Here is a 24,817-nt window from a genome sequence, read left to right on the forward strand (position 1 = left end):
TTTAAAAAAAGAGTAACATTTGAACTAGCATCAAAGTTATATTATTTTACAATATTTTATATTAAGGAAACATCAAAAATGAAGAATATGCTATAGTTTATTAAGGACATATGATGGGTTGATGGGTTAGGGACTTGACATGTTTTATCTCATTTAGTATACTTGATCCAGATAGACCCATTTTTAAGAAGCAGCAACTCAGAAAGGGTAACTAGTCCAAAGCCCTGGCGGCAGGAAAGACCAGAACTGGGATTCAGCTATCACAAGGACAAAAAACCAAACACCGCATGTTCTTACTCGTAGGTGGGAATGGAACAATGAGAACCCTTGGACACAGGAAGCGGAACACCACACACCGGGGCCTGTTGTGGGGTGGGGGAGAGGGGAGGGATAGCATTAGAAGATATACCTAATGACGAGTTAATGGGTGCAGCACACCAGCATGGCACATGTATACATATGTAACAAACCTGCATGTTGTGCACATGCACCCTAGAACTTAAAGTATAATTTAAAAAAAAAAAAATCATTAAAAAAAAAAAAAAAAAAGCCTGCCAGACTAAGTCATTGTTGTTTGTGCCTCGGATTCCCTTTGCAAAACTCACTATTAAATTTTTTTCAAAGTTATAATAATAACTATTAAGGGCTATGTTCCAAGTATACTGTCTCACTATATTTCCAAACAGCTATATGAGGTACTATTTCACCTGTATATAGTTAGGAAACTAAGACTCAAAAAAGGTAAGTAACATGCCCAGTTAGAAAGTAGGATAAACATGATTCAAATTCAAATGACTGCCTCCAAAGCCTCAGCACATTTACAAAATTCGTAAGAGCTACAAAATTGGAACAGACATTAAATGCCTGGTCTTTGGGGAATTCCTCCATTTTGCAAATTTTAGATTTAGATTCCCACCTGTCTAGCTTCATCTTTTATGTGTTTGTTTTCTCCTCTCTTCTTCTCATTATCAATACCATAACTTCCTAGATTCATGAAATGTTAGAGACAGAGGTTCACCCTCTGATAAACTGACCTACCGAGGACTAACAGTAACTTAATAACAAAGTGCAATTTACATCCCAAATTGCTCATCAGTTGGATAAACTTTCCACAGCATGATGCCAAAATAAGTAAATATGGAGCCATAGAAAAAAGACTATGAACAATCCAATTCCAGTGTTTTCAAGGTAACAATTAGATATAATGACTTTGTATCAAGGGTAAATTTTTGAAATCAGCCACTACTTTAATAGGATTTTCTTATGCTATAAAAACATCAAAATATGCAACCTAGCTTTGAAAGCTCTCTAAGTTGTGTTCCCAACCTAGCAAACCCTGTACACCAGCTCATCTGCTCTACTTGCCATACCTAGTAAAACTCCTTGTCTGTCTTATTTCTGGAACTGTGACAGCTTTCTCCACATTTCCATCTTTTAAAATAATCAAACTCAACGATTCATCCTTATAGTTTCTATCACAAAGTCCCAGCCATGATCTGTTGAAGGCTCATATTCCGTTACTTCGAAATTCTATCAACAGATTTATGATGACTTGATTATACAATTTTTACATCTTCTCCTTCCCCAAGACTTCCCTAAAATAGTAAAAGAGGAATAGACACATACAAAACAAAAAATAAAAGGCCTAACTGAAAGAGATTTTCACCATATTTGCAAGGGGGGTGCTAACAAAAGATGGATAACTTACTTAGCAGGGAGGGGAAGCTATAACTTTAAAAGGGGAATAAAGATAAGAAGAGAGCTGATTCACTTCATAGAACCCTTAAGGAGGTTCAGGGTTTAAAGTATGCTTCTGTGGGGTACAAAATGCCCATACACACCTCTCTCCTACTCCCTGCACTAGATACAAGCACCAAGAGAATACCGCATTTTCCATGGGATAAATTTAACGGGAGTAGCACAACACTCAGAGACATCAGGTACTTTGGAGAGCAAGGAAAAAAGTGGATTAATTAAATGTCCATGTATTGAGTTATGAGACGCCTCCTCCTCAGCCTCTATCTCTTCATGTGCAAAAACCTGGAAACCAGGCATCTTCCACACACATAAGGAATCAAAGATTACTTCCTTGGAAAAATTGAACTGCCGCAGAGAAAAATATCTTTATTCTCAGGCTTGAGGTTCTCCAGCAAAGTGCTAGGTCCTAACACCCTGGAGATTCCAAAATGAAACAGGTCAATCGACAAGGCCTAGAAACAGATCTGCAAATCAGTCTTTTAATGCTTCATTCAAACCTAGACTGACACCCAAGAAACACCAAACATTTCATGAAAGATCTCAATAAAAAGAGAGACCAAAATAAACAGAGAAAAACAAATTAAAACTGGAAGAAACTGATATATGCTAGAAACAGAAAAAAGTCATCAAAAAATTTTTATGAGTATCCTCAGAAAGGTAAATGATTAAGATTACAATCTTAAAATAAGGACAGGATGCTACAGAAAACGAAAAAGCAAAAGACAAGAAAGAACACTAAACAATTCAACTTATATTTCATCTTATGCATGCAGTGAACTGTATTTTTGTTCAAAATATATATATATGTTCTACCCCTCTCAGGGGGGAGGGTATCCTCCCCTGTCCCATCCATGGCTGGCTATTTGCTGTTGATTTCCTTTGGGCAATGAAATGTGTTTGAATGTGATGTTTCACAGAAACCTTAAAGCAAGCATGTGGTTGGCATTTTTCCCCCTTTGGCACAAGATTGGCAATATTCTAGATAGCAGAATATTGATATAATCTAGAATAGATATTCTAGTATGATATAATCTAGAATATTGATATAATCTAGCATAGATATTCTGGAATATGATATAATCTAGAATATTGATACAATCTAATATTGAATATTAGATTCCAGCATTTTGAATCCTCAAAGGAAGATGATGTGGACATACCTGCAGCTGACCCACAGTGAGTAACTATCATGATAAGGAATTAACTTTGCAGAGATGGGTAACTAGAAATAAGGAGTTGCTTTTCAAAGGATACAAAGTTTCAGGTAGACAGGAAGAATACACTTTAAGATCTATTTCACATCAGGGTGACTACAGTCAAAAACAATACATTGCATAGTTCAAAAGAACTAAGAGAGTAAATTTCAAATGTATCACCACACAAAAAAAAGTTAAATAGTGAGGTAATGGATATGTTAATTAATTTGATTTAATCATTCCATACTGTATACATACATACATACAAAACATCAAATTCTATGCTTTACATGTATTACAATTATGATTTATCAATTAAAACAATATTAACTTTAAAAGAATTAAACTTTTGTTGTTGAAAGCTTTTGAAATTCTAGGCATGTTTTTTACTTCAAATAATCTGGTCTATCCTGACAATTACAATAGGTTTGATCACATTGACAGGGTTCTGGATTTTATTTTAAAAGACTGACCCAAATTAGTAGGCACCTAGAAAACTAAGAAATTAAAACACAAACAATTCTTAACTCTGGATAAAACAAAAAGTTATATAAGAACAAACTGTAGCCATTTTACACTATGTGATTCAGAGTAAAAAACATTTACATAGTAATAATAACATAATCACTTCATACTGGCTGAAATAAAAATATGAAATAACTCTATCAAAAGGATAGGAAGAAGTTCTGTGTGTGTGTGTGCATGTAAAAGCGATATGAAAATTAAATTCTAATCTTTTTCAAAAGGAAATCAATGAAGATCTAACTTTGAAACATCAAGAAAAACAGTATACCGTGTGATATTTAGAAATATGAATATAAATACTAAAAGAAACAATTAAAATATTTAAAATAGTTGCCTCTGAGGCATGGGAACTGAGAGACAGGCCGAACATGGGACAGCTATTTTTTCTTATAGCATTATTTGATTTATTCTATGTACTCTTTTGGTAAAAGTGAAAATTAAACGAAAACAGCAGTATACTCTTATATTTTACAAATACTGAGTTAAATATCAGAAGAAAGAGCCAAGAGTTTAAAAATAGTTGTCTCTGGAAAATAATTGGGAAGTGAAGAGGGGTTAAGCATGGGACTTCTACTTTTCATTTTAAGTTTCTTAGCATTATTTGAATTTTTAAACTTTGTCCACAATAATTTGATAAAATTTAAAACATTAAAATTTTCTAAGAGAAAAGGAGTAATCTGAAATAATTGAAATTTGTGAATAAGTGCAATTTGATTTTGGTATAGTGGGTCAAATCATCAGAAAACAAATTCAGATGAGAAATAAAGTACTCAATACTGGTTTATCTTCTGGTAGAATCAATCATTTAACAGTGGCCAAGCATGGTGGCTCATGCTTGCAATGTCAGTAATTTTGGGAGGCCAAGGCAGGAGGATTGATTGAGGCCAGGAGTTTGATACCAGCCTGGGTAACATAGAAAGACTCCCATCTCTACAAAACTAAACTAAACTAAACTAAACTAAACTAAACTAAACTAAACTAAACTAAAACAAAACAAAACTAAATAAATAAATAAATAATCAGCCGTTAGTGGCAGCTCATGCCTGTAGTCCCAGCTACTTGGCCACTAAGGCAGGAGGACTGCATGAGCCCAGGAGTTTGAGCTATGATCACACCACTTCACTGGGCAACAGCGGGACACCCAGCCTCTGAACAACAAACAAAAAAACTGTGGGCCCCTCTATGGCCCTTTTTGTTTTTCAAAATAAGAATTTTTAATAAGGTCACACTGGGAGCTTTAAGAACCTCAATTATTATAAAGCCTAAATTACTTTTAATACGTAGTTCCATACTTAGACTGCACAATGCACATCTCAGAGGCATTCTCAACAACCATTAAACATTTTTGAATTCAATTTTCAGTTAAACCAGTATTTCATTAACAACAAATTCCGGTTAAATACAACAAATATTCATTAAACAGCTATTGTATATGCAAATGACATTGCCCTAGGCTTTGTTGGGGATATAAGTTAAAATATCTCAATCTTTGAGTTTATAATATTCCAAGGAATATAAGCTATGCAATAACAACTACTAAAAAATAAAAAATTATGTCCAAAAGAGATTATTAAAGGAAAATCCTTATCATTCAGAGAACCATGGTCATTGGAAATAGGATTTGAACATCTGAATCTAGACAGAGAATTATCTGAGAGTAAAATAGTATCATAAAGCATGAGAGAAGGACAGTATGACACATGTGAATGCAGAAAATCATTCGTTTTGGCTGGAACATAAGGTGGATGCAGGGGAGTAGTAAAAAATAAATAAAGTAAATAGTCTGGGAGAAGATCACGTGGCTCCTTGAGAGTCAAGTTAACCTTTTTATAATTCATATAACAGAAAGGTTGGAGTCATTAAAGACTTTTTATGAACAAGTGGCTTGTCTAGATTTATTATTTAAAAAATTAGTCCAGAAATGTATATGAGAAGGATTAAAAGGGAAGGGATGAAAGCTATGTTTTATTTTATATTAATAGATAATAATGAGAAAATCATATTCTCTGAATAAATATCTAGACATACATTTTGAGGATTATTATCATTCTCAAGCACTGTGTACATTTCAAATGTGCTTCAATATTTTGTGAACACCATGACGGTGTTTTAGAGAAGTCATAAGTAGGCAACACATGCATTGAGCTCTGTAAACTCTATGTTTATATTAATAATCAAAATAGCTCCTGTCCATCTAAAGGAGGAATAGATGTCTTTAAGAAGAAATGAAAAAATAGAGTAAATGTGAAAATTTCCCTTACTTATTTCCAAACAAGTGCTCCTCCAAAAAAATGCAAATAATTAAGTTTCTGGAATGGTGAACATATCTATTAGTAGACATATGGCAGGAGCAGCAAATAAGCAGATCAAGTTGAAGTCCTAGTATTACCAATCTGTTAATGTTGACAGGAAGACTCATTTTGACTGTTCCTTTTATATCAATAAATGAGTGGATTTCAACTACTCTAAATAGGAATGCTAAAAGCAGCACTGCTAAAAGTGCATATCAAACTAATAATTTTCTGATGCCGTTTTGGTATATCCTACAAACATTTGTAGGACAACAACTCAGAAGGGAAAAAAAATATCTCATGCCTCTGAGGTCTGTACTGAATGCTAATGCATTTGTATATGATGGATTTAATACAGAACTGAGAATAAATGACTTTCAGCAGCTGCACTCTAGACCTATAAATCGCTCTGAGTACTACAAAATCCATACAGAGGAAGAACAGCTGGATAATTTACACCATCAGTATTTGTCAAAAAAAAAAAAGCTGAAAATACAGAACCTGATTTGTCCCTTTTTCAGAGTACACACTTCTACAAAAATTAAACATTATCTTTCTAGAGAATCTATTCACATCTTGACATGTTGCTCTTTTAAAATAAAGACAATTCCTCTTATTTTCAGAAGCACTTTTTAAAAGGATAAAAGCAGCAAAGAAAAAAACTTTTCCTATAACCAAATGCAAGCACAAAGAAAAGTCTGTTAATGTTTATTTTGTGTTCCAATTGCTATGCTCTGGTAAAATCCTACAAAAGGAAACACATTAACCAGATGACTTGCAGAGCACAGTGATACCAAAAATAGTACTTAAGTTAATACACTAATTGCAAAGTTGCAGAGATTAAGTTAATCATTCTAGTTCTTGGATAAACTTTTGGAGAGGGAGTATTTAGAGTTTAATATAAGGGCTGTCTTAAGCTTCCTAAAGAATAATACAAGCAGTAAAAATGTGCTCTGTATAAGTGAACTCCAGAAATAGAAAGCTTCAGTCACTAAAGTAATAATAGCTTTTGTATAAGCAACCAAATTACCCTCTTGCAACTTCTATTAAAGTCAATACAAGAGAGTGGCTAACAGCTAATTTTGCTCACAAATCTACCATTGTTTTGAGTTTTTATATTTGACGCTAAATCATAAAGAAGCCACATTACCTTGATAATAACAACAAAGAAAAACTCTTAAGTCTCCACATGGTAATTACTGTGACCTATATGCAGCAATTTGACAATATGTCAAAATTTGAACCTATTTTCAAATGAACCTATATCGGGTTGAGAAATCTAAGCATTCCTAAAACAATGATTAGCAACAACCAATTGGTGTTATTCTCCAAATCATGTAATCTAGTGGACTGTAATTCCAATATTATAAAAATGCTGTCATAGGAATATGCATGAGTGAATGTACAGGCAGCTTTATCTGCCTGCCAATTTCACATCCACAGGAAACAAAAGGAATAGTTGAGGTTATTCTTTTTTTCTTTTCTTTTTTTTTTCTTTTTAAGACGGAGTCTCGCTCTGTCTCCCAGGCTGGAGTGCAGGGGTGTGATCTCGGCTCACTGCAAGCTCCACCTCCCCGAGTTCACGCCATTCTCCTGCCTCAGCCTCCTGAGCAGCTGGGACTACAGGCGCCAACAACCACGCCCAGCTAATTTTTTGTATTTTTAGTAGAGACAGGGTTTCACCATGTTAGCCAGGATGGTCTCGTTCTCCTGACCTCGTAATCCACCCGCCTCGGCGTTCCAAAGTGCTGGGATAACAGGCGTGAACCACTGCGCCAGATTGGTTATTCTTAATTGATGCCTGTCAATCTTTCTTTTCCTACACTACTGATATGGTTAGGCTTTGCGTCCCCACGCAAATCTCGTTTTGAATTTTAATCCCAATAATCCTCATGTGTCAAGGGAGAGACCAGGTGGCATAATCTATTCATGGGGGTGGTTCCCCCATGCTATTCTTGTAATAGTGAGTGAGCTCTCACTAGATCTAATGGTTTTACAGGGGGCTCCTCTCCCCTTTCGCGGCACTCACTTTGTCCTGCCACCCTGTGAAGAAGTTGCCTGCTTCTCCTTTCTATTCTGCCATGATTGTAACTTTCCTGAGGCCTCCCCAGCAATGTGGAACTGTGAGTCAATTAAACCTCTTTCCTGGAAAGACACATAATTGCCAGATTCACCAAAGTTGAAATGAAGGAAAAAATGGTAAGGGCAACCAGAGAGAAAGGTTGGATTACCCACAAAGGGAAGCCCATCAGACTAACAGCAGATCTCTCAGCAGAAACTATACAAGCCAGAAGAGATTTGGGGCCAATATTCAATATTCCTAAAGAAAAGATTTGCAACCCAGAATGTCATATCCAGCCCAAATAAGTTTCATAAGTGAAAGAGAAATAAAATCCTTTACAGAAAAGCAAATGCTTAGACATTTTGTCACCACCAGGCCTGCCCTACAAGAGATCCTGAAGGAAGCACTAAACATGGAAAGGAACAACCGGTAACAACCGGCCATTGCAAAAACATGCCAAAATGTAAACTTCATTGATGCTAGGAAGAAACTGCATCAACTAATGAGCAAAATAGCCAGCTAATATCATAATGACAGGATCAAGTTCAAACATAACAATATTAACCTTAAATGTAAATGAACTAAATGGTCCAATTAAAAGACACAGACTGGCAAATTGGATAAAGAGTCAAGACCCATCAGTCTGCTGTATTCAGGAGACCCATCGCACATGGAGAGACACACATAGGCTCAAAATAAAGGGATGGAGGAAGATCTACCAAGCAAATGCAAATCAAAAAAAAGCAGGGGTTGCAATCCTAGTCTCCGATAAAACAGACTTTAAAACCACCAAAGATCAAAAGAGACAAAGAAGGCCATTACATGATGGTAAACGGATCAATTCATCAGGAAGAGCTAACTATCCTAAATATATATGCACCCAATACAGGAGCACCCAGATTCATAAAGCAAGTCCTTAGAGACTTACAAAGAGACTTAGACTCCCATACAATAATAACAGGAGACTTTAACACCCCACTGTCAACAATAGACATATCAACGAAACAGAAAGTTAACAAGGATATCCAGGAATTGGAACTCAACTCTGCACCAAGAGGATCTAATAGACATCTACAGAACTCTCCACCCCAAATCAACAGAATATACATTCTACTCAGCACCACATCACACTTATTCCAAAATTGACCACATAGTTGGAAGTAAAGCACTCCTCAGCAAATGTACAAGAACAGAAATTATAACAAATTGTCTCTCATACCACAGTGCAAACAAACTAGAACTCAGGACTAAGAAACTTAGTCAAAACGACTCAACTACATGGAAACTGAACAACCTGCTCCTGAATGACTACTGGGTACATAACGAAATGAAGGCAGAAATAAAGATGTTCTTTGAAACCAATCAGAATAAAGACACAACATGCGAGAATCACTGGGACACATTTAAAACAGTGTGTAGAGGGAAACTTAGAGCACTAAATGCCCACAAGAGAAAGCAGGAAAGATCTAAAATGGACACCCTAACATCACAATTAAAAGAACTAGAGAAGCAAGAGCAGACACATTCAAAAGCTAGCAGAAGGCAAGAAATAAATAAGATCCGAGAAGAACTGAAGGAGACAGAGACACAAAAATCCCTCCAAAAAATCAATGAATCCAGGAGCTGGTTTTTTGAAAAGATCAACAAAATTGATAGACTGGTAGCAAGACTAATAAAGAAGAAAAGAGAGAAGAATCAAATAGATGCAATAAAAAATGATAAAGGGGATATCACCACTGACCCCACAGAAATACAAACTACCATCAGAGAATACTATAAACACCTCTATGCAAATAAATTAGAAAATCTAGAAAAAATGGGTAATTTACTGGACACTTACACTCTCCCAAGACTAAACCAGGAAGAAGCTGAATCCCTGAATAGACCAACAGCAGGCTCTGAAATTGAGGCAATAATTAATAACCTACCAACCAAAAAAAGTCCAGGACCAGACAGATTCACGGCCAAATTCTACGAGAGGTACAAGGAGGAGCTGGTACCATTCCTTCTGAAACTATTCCAATCAATAGAAAAAGAGGGAATCCTCCCTAACTCATTTTATGAGGCCAACTTCAACCTGATACCAAAGCCTGGCAGAGATACAACAAAAAAAGAGAATTTTAGACCAATGTCCCTGATGAACATCGATGCAAAAATCCTCAATAAAATACTGGCAAACTGGATCCAGCAGCACATCAAAAAGCTTATCCACCATGATCAAGTGGGCTTCATCCCTGGGATGCAAGGCTGGTTCAATATACACAAATCAATAAATGTAATCCAGCATATAAACAGAACCAAAGACAAAAACCACATGATTATCACAATAGATGCAGAAAAGGCCTTTGACAAAATTCAACAGCCTTCATGCTAAAAACTCTCAATAAATTCGGTATAATGGAACATATACCAAAATAATAAGAGCTATTTACGACAAACCCACAATCAATATCATACTGAATGGGCAAAAACTAGAAGCATTCCCTTTGAAAACTGGCACAAGACAGGGATGCCCTGTCTCACCACTCCTATTCAACATAGTGTTGGAAGTTCTGGCTAGGGCAATCAGGCAAGAGAAAGAAATCAAGGGTATTCCGTTAGGAAAAGGAGAAGTCAAATTGTCCCTGTTTTCAGATGATATGGTTGTATATTTAGAAAACCCCATTGTCTCTGCCCAAAATCTCCTTAAGCTGATAAACAGCTTCAGCAAAGTCTCAGAATACAAAATCAATGTGCAAAAATCACAAGCATTCTTATACACCAGTAACAGAGAAACAGAGCCAAATCATGAATGAACTCCCATTCACAATAGCTTCAAAGAGAATAAAATACCTAGGAATCCAACTTACAAGGGATGTAAAGGACCTCTTCAAGGAGAACTACAAACTACTGCTCAGTGAAATCAAAGAGGACACAAACAAATGGAAGAACATACCATGCTCATGGATAGGAAGAATCAATATTGTGAAAATGGTCATACGGCCCAAGGTAATTTATAGATTCAATGCCATCCCCATTAAGCTACCAATGACTTTCTTCACAGAATTGGAAAAACTACTTTAAAGTTCATATGGAACCAAAAAAGACCCCACATTGCCAAGAAAATCCTAAGTCAGAAGAACAAAGCTGGAGGCATCACGCTACCTGACTTCAAACTATACTACAAGGCTACAGTAACCAAAACAGCATGGTATTGGTACTAAAACAGAGATATAGACCAACGGAACAGAACAGGGCCCTCAGAAATAATACACATCTACAGCCATCTGATCTTTGACAAACCTGAGAGAAATAAGAAATGGGGAAAGGATTCCCTATTTCATAAATGATGCTGGGAAAATTGGCTAGCCATAAGTAGAAAGCTGAAACTGGATCCTTTCCTTACTGCTTATATGAAAATTAATTCAAGATGGATTAGAGACTTAAATGTTAGACCTAATACCATAAAAACCCTAGAAGAAAACCTAGGTAATACCATTCAGGACGTAGGCATGGGCAAGGACTTCATGTCTAAAACACCAAAAGCAATGGCAACAAAAGCCAAAATTGACAAATGGGATCTAATTACACTAGAGAGCTTCTGCACAGCAAAAGAAACTACCATCAGAGTGAACAGGCAACCTACAGAATGGGAGAAAATTTTTGCAATCTACTCATCAGACAAAGGGCTAATATCCAGAACCTACAAAGAACTCAAACAAATTTACAAGAAAAAAGTGAACAACCCCATCAAAAAGTGGGCAAAGGATATGAACAGACACTTCTCAAAAGAAGACATTCATACAGCCAACAGACACATGAAAAAATGTTCATCATCACTGGCCATCAGAGAAATGCAAATCAAAACCACAATGAGATACCATCTCACACCAGTTAGAATGGCAATCATTAAAAAATCAGGAAACAACAGGTGCTGGAGAGGATGTGAAGAAATAGGAACCCTTTTACACTGTTAGTGGGACTGTAAACTAGTTCAACCATTGTGGAAAACAGTGTGGTGATTCCTCAAGGATCTAAAACTAGAAATACCATTTGACCCAGCCATCCCATTACCGGGGATATACCCAAAGGATTATAAGTCATGCTGCTATAAAGACACATGCACACATATGTTTACTGCAGCACTATTCACAATAGTAAAGACTTGGAATCAACCCAAATGTCCATCAGTGACAGACTGGATTAAGAAAATGTGGCACATATACACCATGGAATACTATGCAGCCATATAAAAGGATGAGTTTATGTTCTTTGTAGGGACATGGATGAAGCTGGAAACCATCATTCTCAGCAAACTATCACAAGAACAGAAAACCAAACACCGCATGTTCTCACTTATAGGTGGGAATTGAACAATGAGATCACTTGGACACAGGAAGGGGAATATCACACACCAGGGCCTATTGTGGGGAGGGGACAGGGGAGAGGGATAGCATTAGGAAATATACCTAATGTAAATGATGAGTTAATGGGTACAGCACACCAACATGGCACATGTATACATATGTAACAAACCTGCACGTTGTGTACATGTACCCTGGAACTTAAAGTATAATTTAAAAAAAAAAAAAAAAACCTCTTTCCTTTACAAATTACCCAGTCTCAGGTATTTCTTCATAGCAATGTGAGAACGGACTAATACATGCTTCCAATCACTTTATTTTAAAATCAGATAGCTTTGAGCCCAAACAAGGCCTCCTCTCTGTCAACTGTCCTTAATCTGAACTCAGTTTTAGAAAACTCACAACCATATAGGGTATATACTCAATTAGCAAAATGCCAGGGAAAAAATAATAGGCATTCAATAGTAGAAGTAAGCAAAGATTGACAAAGAATCCACGCCCTAAAGTGTCCATAAGGTTGAAGAGTTTAAAAAGGACACACTAGTTTATGTGAAGTAAGTGTCATGCAGATAACTGGAGGACTTATCTGTATTTCTCTCAAGTTATGCTGCTTACTAGTTCACAGCATAAACCACCAACCAGATGGCTAATTGCACAGCAGACATTCTTACATTGCCTTAAACTAGGAATAGAGAGCTATTACTAAATACACACACAAAAAAATAACAAGTAACATTGCTTATGGCCCACTAAACTGTATACATTTATGTGATTCTTTTCCCAATACCTCTGTCACAACTTTGGATCTTTTCTAGAATCTCTTTTAGGAGTTCATCCACTGAACTGAGCTAACTTTAAATGCACTACTATACTTAACTATTCTATAATTCTGAAGTTGCCCTAATTTCTCAAGTTAAAATATCCTGTGGTTCCAAACTCAACCCAACTTATTTCAAGACTCGTAGTACCCAATTTTTTTTTAATGTCCATTAAGAATGGGCATGGTTGCTATTGCCTGTAATCCTAGCACTTTGGGAGCCTGAGGCAGATGTATCACTTGAGCCCAGGAGTTCAAGACCAGCCTGGGCAATACAGAGAAACCTTGTCTCTACAAAAAAATACAAAAATTAGCTGGGAGTGGTGATGCATGCCTGTAGTCCCAGTTACTTGGGAAGCTGAGATGGGAGGATCACTTGAGCCCAATAGTTGGAGGCTGTAGTGAGCAAGGATCGCACCACTGCACTCCAGCCTGAGTGACAGAGTAAGACCCTGTCTCAAAAAATAATAATAAATAAATAAAATGCCCATTAAATAAAAATCTTAAGCAAAATTAATACTTTATTAATTCATAGTTATAGAAACCAAACCATTTTAGCAGAAGAGAATAAAAAATAATGTTCAAAGAATAGGGAAGAAAATTTTAGTTCTGATAATTTGTAATGCACTAAAGCATTTTGATAATTACTTGTTAAAGTTCCTGGCCTCAATCTTATAATTTTGAGGACATTTTCTGATTAATCTCTCTACTATTACTCCATGTAGGTGTATGACTATCCTTTGCATGGAGGTATTTTTACAAACCTCTATATCCCACAACACAATATCGCTACTTGATAAATAATTATTTATCACTTATCTGTCACTCATCAAAATCTATCATTTCCACTTATTTTCTTTAATCATCTCAGCTCACGTGGGTTCCCTCTCTCACATAAAGTCCCATACTACTTATTATTTGTAGCATAATGTAGTAGTTACAATTATACAGTTTTGATCCTAGCCATCCTGTATCAGAGTTCTATCATTTATTACTCATGAGACTATGGAGAAGTCACATAAACATCATAACTCTTATTCCTCATACCTAAAGTGGAAATAATTGTATCTATTTCTCAAAGTTTTTGTGAGAAATGACTAAAACCATATATGAAAGTGCTTATAATTCAGTGGAAAGCAGGAAAAGATAAAAATAAATAATAAATACAACTCAATAATAAGACAAACAACCCAATTTAAAAATGGGCAAACTATTTTAACAGACACTTACAAAGAAAGACATATAAATGCCCATTAATCACATGAAAAGATACTCAAAACTATAGTCATTAGGAGAATGCAAATTAAACCACCATTAGATGCCAATGCACATCTGCTAAAAGCTGAAGTTCCAGCAACCAGAACTTTAAACATTAGTTGGTCAGAGAGTAAAATGATAAAACTTCAAAAAAAGAGTCTGACCATTTCTTATAAAACTGAAAATACACCTATCCTATGACCAAATAATTTCATTTGTATTTATTTAAGAGAAATAAAAGTATGTTCCACAGAAAGACTTGTACATGGATGTAAATAGCACCTTTATTTATAATGACTAAAACTTAGAAATGCCCAGGTGTCAATAAATAGAGAAATGTTTAAACAATTGTGGTATACTACTACTCTCCTATAAAAAGAAACAAACTGCTGTATATATAATGACATAGATTAATATTAAAAATGTCACACCAACTGAAAGAAGCCTTACACAAAACAGAATGTACTGTGTGATTCCATTAATGTAAAGTAATGAGAATAGGCAAAACTAATGAATGGTGGAAAAGGTGAGAATAGTGGTTGTCTAGTGTGGGAGGCACTCCTGGCTCAGAAGAGGGATAAAGGAACTTGAAACTATCTGAGGTGATGGGTTACATGGATGTTTGTATTCATCAAAACTCAGAACAAGTACACTTAAGATTTAGGCATTTAAATGAAAGTTTTGCCAGAAGTTTACTCTAAAACAAAAATAAATGAAAATAACTATAAATTAAAAGCAGAAAACAGAAATCAATCTATTGATAAGCATAAATTAGGGTAAAATAATTAAACTGAACAAAGAGATTCTCAGAACTTTTCTTAATTCAGCTTTATGCTGTTTCAAGAGAAAACTATGGAATATAACAAACAAAGATTTAAATAAAAGAAATGGAAGAAGAGTTACAAAGCAGATACTAAATAAAAGAATGCTGAATAAGAATAAAGGAAATACTATTGTTATATCAGACCAAAAAAAGATGTTCAGGCCAACAAGAGTTACTAGTATACAAGGGTCATCATATAAAGACAACAGGAATATTTACTAGGAAGTAATTATAATTCTTGATTTCCACAACCTCAATAGCATAATCACAAATATTTGAAACAATAATTGAATGAATTATGAAGACATGTTGGCAAATTTACAATCACCATCAGAGATTATACCACTTCTCTTTTTGTAGTTAAAAATTAAGGAGATTTAAGCCATTGCCTGGCGCAGTGAGTCACGCCTGTAATCATAACACTTTGGGAGGCTGATGCCAGCGGATTGCTTGAGCCCAGGAGTTCAATACCAGCCTGAGCAATATGGAAAAACTCCATCTCTACAAAAATACAAAAAAATTAGCTGAGCAGGGTGGTGTGTGCCTGTATTCCCAGCTACTCAGAGACTGAGATAAGAGGATTCCTTGAGCCCAGGAGGTCAAAGCCACAGTGAGCCGGTGATCATGTCAGGGACAGAGGCTGAGGGACAGAGCTAGACTCTGTCTCAATAAAATAAAAATTTTATTGACAAAATATCAGTAAGAATGTATCAGATTTGAACAACATGATTATTGTTTAATTTAAGAAACAAATAAGATGGCCGAATAGGAGCAGCTCCAGTCTCCAACTCCCAGCGCGAGCGACACAGAAGACCGACTCCACCTCTGGGGACCGGGCACAGTAAACTAAACAAACGCAGCAGACACCTCTGCAGACGCAAAGAACTCTGTCTGACAGCTTTGAAGAGAGCAGTGGATCTCCCAGCACGGAGGTTGAGATCTGAGAAGGGACAGACTCCCTGCTCAAGTGGGTCCCTGACCCCTGAGTAGCCTAACTGGGAGACATCCCCCACTAGGGGCAGTCTGACACCCCACACCTCACAGGGAGGAGTACACCCCTGAGAGGAAGCTTCCAAAGCAAGAATCAGACAGGTACACTCGCTGTTCAGAAATATTCTATCTTCTGCAGCCTCTGCTGCTGATACCCAGGCAAACAGGGTCTGGAGTGGACCTCAAGCAATCTCCAACAGACCTACAGCTGAGGGTCCTGACTGTTAGAAGGAAAACTATCAAACAGGAAGGACACCTACACCAAAACCCCATCAGTACATCACCATCATCAAAGACCAGAGGCAGATAAAACCACAAAGATGGGGAAAAAGCAGGGCAGAAAAGCTGGAAATTCAAAAAATAAGAGCGCATCTCCCCCGGCAAAGGAGCGCAGCTCATCGCCAGCAACGGATCAAAGCTGGACGGAGAATGACTTTGACGAGATGAGAGAAGAAGGCTTCAGTCCATCAAATTTCTCAGAGCTAAAGGAGGAATTACGTACCCAGCGCAAAGAAACTAAAAATCTTGAAAAAAAAGTGGAAGAATTGATGGCTAGAGTAATTAATGCAGAGAAGGTCCTAAACGAAATGAAAGAGATGAAAACCATGACACGAGAAATACGTGACAAATGCACAAGCTTCAGTAACCGACTCGATCAACTGGAAGAAAGAGTATCAGCGATGGAGGATCAAATGAATGAAATGAAGCGAGAAGAGAAACCAAAAGAAAACAGAAGAAAAAGAAATGAACAAAGCCTGCAAGAAGTATGGGATTATGTAAAAAGACCAAATCTACGTCTGATTGGGGTGCCTGAAAGTGAGGGGGAAAATGGAACCAAGTTGGAAAACACTCTTCAGGATATCATCCAGGAGAACTTCCCCAACCTAGTAGGGCAGGCCAACATTCAAATCCAGGAAATACAGAGAACGCCACAAAGATACTCCTCGAGAAGAGCAACTCCAAGACACATAATTGCCAGATTCACCAAAGTTGAAATGAAGGAAAAAATCTTAAGGGCAGCCAGAGAGAAAGGTCGGGTTACCCACAAAGGGAAGCCCATCAGACTAACAGCAGATCTCTCAGCAGAAACTCTCCAAGCCAGAAGAGAGTGGGGGCCAATATTCAACATTCTTAAAGAAAAGAATTTTAAACCCAGAATTTCATATCCAGCCAAACTAAGTTTCATAAGTGAAGGAGAAATAAAATCCTTTACAGATAAGCAAATGCTTAGAGATTTTGTCACCACTAGGCCTGCCTTACAAGAGACCCTGAAGGAAGCACTAAACATGGAAAGGAACAACCGGTACCAGCCATTGCAAAAACATGCCAAAATGTAAAGACCATCGAGGCTAGGAAGAAACTGCATCAACTAACGAGCAAAATAACCAGTTAATATCATAATGGCAGGATCAAGTTCACACATAACAATCTTAACCTTAAATGTAAATGGACTAAATGCTCCAATTAAAAGACACAGACTGGCAAACTGGATCAAGAGTCAAGACCCATCAGTCTGCTGTATTCAGGAGACCCATCTCACACGCAGAGACATACATAGGCTCAAAATAAAGGGATGGAGGAAGATTTACCAAGCAAATGGAGAACAAAAAAAAGCAGGGGTTGCAATACTAGTCTCTGATAAAACAGACTTTCAACCATCAAAGATCAAAAGAGACAAAGAAGGCCATTACATAATGGTAAAGGGATCAATTCAACAGGAAGAGCTAACTATCCTAAATATATATGCACCCAATACAGGAGCGCCCAGATTCATAAAGCAAGTCCTTAGAGACTTACAAAGAGACTTAGACTCCCATACAATAATAATGGGAGACTTCAACACTCCACTGTCAACATTAGACAGATCAACAAGACAGAAAGTTAACAAGGATATCCAGGAATTGAACTCATCTCTGCAGCAAGCAGACCTAATAGACATCTACAGAACTCTCCACCCCAAATCAACAGAATATACATTCTTCTCAGCACCACATCATACTTACTCCAAAATTGACCACGTAATTGGAAGTAAAGCACTCCTCAGCAAATGTACAAGAACAGAAATTATAACAAACTGTCTCTCAGACCACAGTGCAATCAAACTAGAACTCAGGACTAAGAAACTCAATCAAAACCGCTCAACTACATGGAAACTGAACAACCTGCTCCTGAATGACTACTGGGTACATAACGAAATGAAGGCAGAAATAAAGATGTTCTTTGAAACCAATGAGAACAAAGATACAACATACCAGAATCTCTGGGACACATTTAAAGCAGTGTGTAGAGGGAAATTTATAGCACTAAATGCCCACAAGAGAAAGCAGGAAAGATCTAAAATTGACACTCTAACATCGCAATTAAAAGAACTAGAGAAGCAAGAGCAAACACATTCGAAAGCTAGCAGAAGGCAAGAAATAACTAAGATCAGAGCAGAACTGAAGGAGATAGAGACACAAAAAACCCTCCAAAAAATCAATGAATCCAGGAGTTGGTTTTTTGAAAAGATCAACAAAATTGACAGACCACTAGCCAGACTAATAAAGAAGAAAAGAGAGAAGAATCAAATCGACGCAATTAAAAATGATAAAGGGGATATCACCACCGACCCCACAGAAATACAAACTACCATCAGAGAATACTATAAACACCTCTATGCAAATAAACTGGAAAATCTAGAAGAAATGGATAATTTCCTGGACACTTACACTCTTCCAGGACTAAACCAGGAAGAAGTTGAATCCCTGAATAGACCAATAGCAGGCTCTGAAATTGAGGCAACAATTAATAGTCTACCAACCAAAAAAAGTCCAGGACCAGATGGATTCACAGCTGAATTCTACCAGAGGTACAAGGAGGAGTTGGTACCATTCCTTCTGAAACTATTCCAATCAATAGAAAAAGAGGGAATCCTCCCTAACTCATTTTATGAGGCCAACATCATCCTGATACCAAAGCCTGGCAGAGACACAACAAAAAAAGAGAATTTTAGACCAATATCCCTGATGAACATCGATGCAAAAATCCTCAATAAAATACTGGCAAACCGGATTCAGCAACACATCAAAAAGCTTATCCACCATGATCAAGTGGGCTTCATCCCTGGGATGCAAGGCTGGTTCAACATTCGCAAATCAATAAACATAATCCAGCATATAAACAGAACCAAAGACAAGAACCACATGATTATCTCAATTGATGCAGAAAAGGCTTTTGACAAAATTCAACAGCCCTTCATGCTAAAAACGCTCAATAAATTCGGTATTGATGGAACGTACCTCAAAATAATAAGAGCTATTTATGAGAAACCCACAGCCAATATCATACTGAATGGGCAAAAACTGGAAAAATTCCCTTTGAAAACTGGCACAAGACAGGGATGCCCTCTCTCACCACTCCTATTCAACATAGTGTTGGAAGTTCTGGCTAGGGCAATCAGGCAAGAGAAAGAAATAAAGGGTATTCAGTTAGGAAAAGAAGAAGTCAAATTGTCCCTGTTTGCAGATGACATGATTGTATATTTAGAAAACCCCATCATCTCAGCCCAAAATCTCCTTAAGCTGATAAGCAACTTCAGCAAAGTCTCAGGATACAAAATTAATGTGCAAAAATCACAAGCATTCTTATACACCAGTAACAGACAAACAGAGAGCCAAATCAGGAATGAACTTCCATTCACAATTGCTTCAAAGAGAATCAAATACCTAGGAATCCAACTGACAAGGGATGTAAAGGACCTCTTCAAGGAGAACTACAAACCACTGCTCAGTGAAATAAAAGAGGACACAAACAAATGGAAGAACATACCATGCTCATGGATAGGAAGAATCAATATCGTGAAAATGGCCATACTGCCCAAAGTAATTTATAGATTCAATGCCATCCCCATCAAGCTACCAATGAGTTTCTTCACAGAATTGGAAAAAACTGCTTTAAAGTTCATATGGAACCAAAAAAGAGCCCGCATCTCCAAGACAATACTAAGTCAAAAGAACAAAGCTGGAGGCATCACGCTACCTGACTTCAAACTATACTACAAGGCTACAGTAACCAAAACAGCATGGTACTGGTACCAAAACAGAGATATAGACCAATGGAACAGAACAGAGTCCTCAGAAATAATACCACACATCTACAGCCATTTGATCTTTGACAAACCTGAGAGAAACAAGAAATGGGGAAAGGATTCCCTATTTAATAAATGGTGCTGGGAAAATTGGCTAGCCATAAGTAGAAAGCTGAAACTGGATCCTTTCCTTACTCCTTATACGAAAATTAATTCAAGATGGATTAGAGACTTAAATGTTAGACCTAATACCATAAAAATCCTAGAGGAAAACCTAGGTAGTACCATTCAGGACATAGGCATGGGCAAAGACTTCATGTCTAAAACACCAAAAGCAACGGCAGCAAAAGCCAAAATTGACAAATGGGATCTCATTAAACTAAAGAGCTTCTGCACAGCAAAAGAAACTACCATCAGAGTAAACAGGCAACCTACAGAATGGGAGAAAATTTTTGCAATCTACTCATCTGACAAAGGGCTAATATCCAGAACCTACAAAGAACTCAAACAAATTTACAAGAAAAAAACAAACAACCCCATCAAAAAGTGGGCAAAGGATATGAACAGACATTTCTCAAAAGAAGACATTCATACAGCCAACAGACACATGAAAAAATGCTCATCATCACTGGCCATCAGAGAAATGCAAATCAAAACCACAATGAGATACCATCTCACACCAGTTAGAATGGCAATCATTCAAAAGTCAGGAAACAACAGGTGCTGGAGAGGATGTGGAGAAATAGGAACACTTTTACACTGTTGGTGGGATTGTAAACTAGTTCAACCATTATGGAAAACAGTATGGCGATTCCTCAAGGATCTAGAACTAGATGTACCATATGACCCAGCCATCCCATTACTGGGTATATACCCAAAGGATTATAAATTATGCTGCTATAAAGACACATGCACACGTATGTTTATTGCGGCACTATTCACAATAGCAAAGACTTGGAATCAACCCAAATGTCCATCAGTGACAGATTGGATTAAGAAAATGTGGCACATATACACCATGGAATACTATGCAGCCATAAAAAAGGATGAGTTTGAGTCCTTTGTAGGGACTTGGATGCAGCTGGAATCCATCATTCTTAGCAAACTATCACAAGAACAGAAAACCAAACACCGCATGTTCTCACTCATAGGTGGGAACTGAACAATGAGATCACTCGGACTCAGGAAGGGGAACATCACACACCGGGGCCTATCATGGGGAGGGGGGAGGGGGGAGGGATTGCACTGGGAGTTATACCTGATGTAAATGACGAGTTGATGGGTGCAGCACAGCAACATGGCACAAGTATACATATGTAACAAACCTGCACGTTATGCACATGTACCCTCCAACTTAAAGTATAATAATAATAAATAAATAAATAAATAAATAAATAAATAAAAAAAAAATAAAAAAAAAAAAAGAAACAAATATAGAATTATTATATATATTCAATTATAGAAGGTACATTCTGATTAAAGCCTTCATGGGACATTTACACTATTGACCACCCACTAAGCCAGAAAGCAAAGCAAATCTCAATATAAAGAATCAATATTATACAACTCACATTTTCTGACTGCAATGATAATCCATTAGAAATCAGTAAAAATGTTCCAAAGAAATAACAGCAGCAACGCATACAGTCCTTGCTAAGTGGTGGGCACTCTTCTGAGTATTTTAAATACATTAGCACTTTTAATCCTTGTAACAACTATATAAGGGAGGTACTGCTATTATCTTCCCTGTTTCATAGATGAGCAAATTGAGGCGGAAAGAGAATAAATAAGGAGGTAAATAACCACACATGTATACACATAAGTGATGGAGCCCAGCTGTGGTCCTTGGCAACATGGCTTCAGTGGTAGAACTCTTAGCCAAAATAATATTAGGATCAAAGAAAATGTCTTTATGTAAATTACATAATAGATGAGAAACTTCGATCAAACTACAACAGCTACATATTACCTGGAGGAAAATAAAAAGCCTTAAATATTTGTGTTAGAAATTATTTTTAATGAATGTGCTAAGCATATAAGAAACTCAAGAAATTAAAAAAGAATAACAGTAAACCCTAAAAGAAAGAAGAAAATGATAAAGATAAAATCAGAAATTAATGAAATGGAAAACAATCAAAACTAATAAATTTAAAAGGCTACCTCTAAATTCAAAAAAGTGGGACCAAACTGGGATTTTCCCATTGGTGTTTACAATGTTTGGAAGGCATGTATCACATTATAAACTAAGAACCGTCTTCTGTAATTCGCATATATTCCTGAGCTTTCTCCTTTTCAGGTTAAATCAACACAATTTCTTTAGCCATCTTTACTGATCCTGCTTTCTAGCCCTTCACTAATTTCCATTTATTGTCTTCTAATTTTTTTCCATTTCTTCTTAGTCTTTTTAATTTATGGATCCAAAAACTAGCTCAGAACTTAACAAGAATCCGACTGGCACTGAGCATAGTTGGAAAATCATTTCCAGGTTTTACATTATAAATATTTAGAATGATTATATAAAATGAACTGTAATATGTTTCAGGAAACTTTGAAAATGTTCAGATAATACTAATGGGGCTTCATAAGAATATCACCAAAATACCCAGACTGTCCGTTCATTGTCACTAGCTGCAAATTAAATCTGCAAACATCACCCTCAAGATTTTACAATTAATTTTAATGGATTATGGAACAATTTAGGACAGCCTATCCATTATAACAAATTCCTCAAACAATGTATTTGTCTGATTGGAGAGTATAAAGATTACCTTATTGAGTTTCCCTGTTTACTTTTCCAACCAGGTATCGAAAATTGAAGTGTAGTCACCAGTCAGAAGTTGTTGCAGTAGGCTTCAAATCAGTTTAATATACTTATTGTTGCCTTTCTAGAAATTCTATGCAAAGAAAGCATTCAGATACTGAAATAAGTATGTATAGACAAAGATTCTCAGTGCAGTATTGTTGGTGATATTAAAATTCAGCATCAATCTATCCAAAAATAGAGCTATTGTTAAATAAATTATAGTATATCCACATAAGATAATATTATGCATCCATTGTATTTGTATTTTGTAATTCATTCTATGGGGGAATGTGTGATATATAAAATACAAAGAGAAAGTAAACTATATAAAATTACATATGGTTGATACATCTGCAGATGAAAAGATATAATGATTGGCATTTGCTTCAAAATAATATGTGAGGGGAATAAAGTGAGTACGACACAGATGAAACAAGATGGATCATGAATTGATAATTACTGAAGATGGGTGTTGGGGACACAAAGGTTCATTACGGTATTTTTTCTACTTTTGATAATGTTACAAATATTCTATAATAAAAGTTTAAGAAGGCTATATATACATTATGGTTCTAATTAAAAATCTATATATACACATATATATAATATTATAATATAACTAGTGTTTTGTAACATATGTTCATATTGAAGAAAACATTACCAAAATGTTAAGGTTGGCCCAGAGTGCTTGGTCATTCCTTATTCATTAGTACTTTTCTAATCAGACTTCTAAGTTTATAGGCATCCCGGGTATTCCAAGATACTACTTTAAAATGTTTACCCTTTTTCTAATTCATGCTTTCAAGTGGCAATTCATATAGTTAAGAAGAATATGCTGATCATCACTCCACTTTATTGTGTCAAATTATCTTGAACTCTTAAACTCATAATCCTAAATAATATGACTATTTCTACCATGGCAATCCCTGTGGTTATTTGTTCAATGCCCACTGCCCTCTGAGGCGACTGGCTGCCAGTACACCGGAATGGTCCTTTATTGGCTGAGCACATTGATGGGTGGTTATGTGCAGTTTGAATAAAGATAGGAGATTATTAGGTAAAAATCAAGGGAAAAGAAACCTAAAGTTGGATAATGATAACCTAGAGGAAAGGTAGTCAGAAGTTGGGGAAGATGAATGCTTCTTAGTCCTGAGAAGACTAAAGTGTAAAGAATCTCCTTGGCAGTGTGGTAGTGTCAGAGGCCTTCAAACCAGAGCAACTTCATCTTAAATAGGGGCTGGGTAAAATAAGGCTGAGACCTACTGGGATGCATTCCCAGGAGGTTAGGCATTCTTAGTCACAGGATGAGATGGCAGGTAAGCACAAGATACAAGTCACAAAGACTTTGCTGATAAAACAGATTGGGGTAAAGAAGCCATCCAAAACCTACCAAAACCAAGATGGCATCAAAAGTGACCTCTGTCCTCATTGTTCATGCTAATTATAATGCATTAGCATGCTAAAAGACACTCCCACCAGTGTCATGACAGTTTACAAATGCCATAGTAATGTCAGGAAGTTACATTGTCTGGTTTAAAAAGAGAAGGAACCCACAGTCCTGGCAATTGCCCACCCCTTTCCCAGAAAACTTATGAATAATTCACCCCTTGTTTAGCATATAATCAAGAAATAACTGTAAGTATTATCAATAGAGCAGCCCAAGGTGCCCCCCTGCCTCTGGAGTGCCATTCTTTTATTCCTTTGCTTTCCCAATAAACTTGCTTTCGCTGTACTTTATGGACTCGCCCTGAATTCTTTCTTGCACAAGGTCCAAGAATCCTCTCTTGGAGTCTGGATCGGTACCCCTTTCCAGGAACAGTAGAACAAAGATGATTTCTGGAGAACATACATGTATAACAAAGATTATTAAAGTAATTTGTTATGGA

At 36.6% G+C, this 24,817-nt stretch overlaps 1 protein-coding gene across 20 annotated transcripts in view; it reads right to left on the reverse strand.

The window, feature by feature from the left end:
• Positions 1-24,817, reverse strand: part of LOC105466141 (catenin alpha 3) — a 1,883,635-nt gene that overhangs the window by 1,371,181 nt on the left and 487,637 nt on the right. The gene's annotated exons all lie outside the window — the stretch shown is intronic.

The sequence above is a fragment of the Macaca nemestrina genome, chromosome 9 (genome assembly GCF_043159975.1).
Source record: "Macaca nemestrina isolate mMacNem1 chromosome 9, mMacNem.hap1, whole genome shotgun sequence".
Classification (NCBI taxonomy): domain Eukaryota; kingdom Metazoa; phylum Chordata; class Mammalia; order Primates; family Cercopithecidae; genus Macaca; species Macaca nemestrina.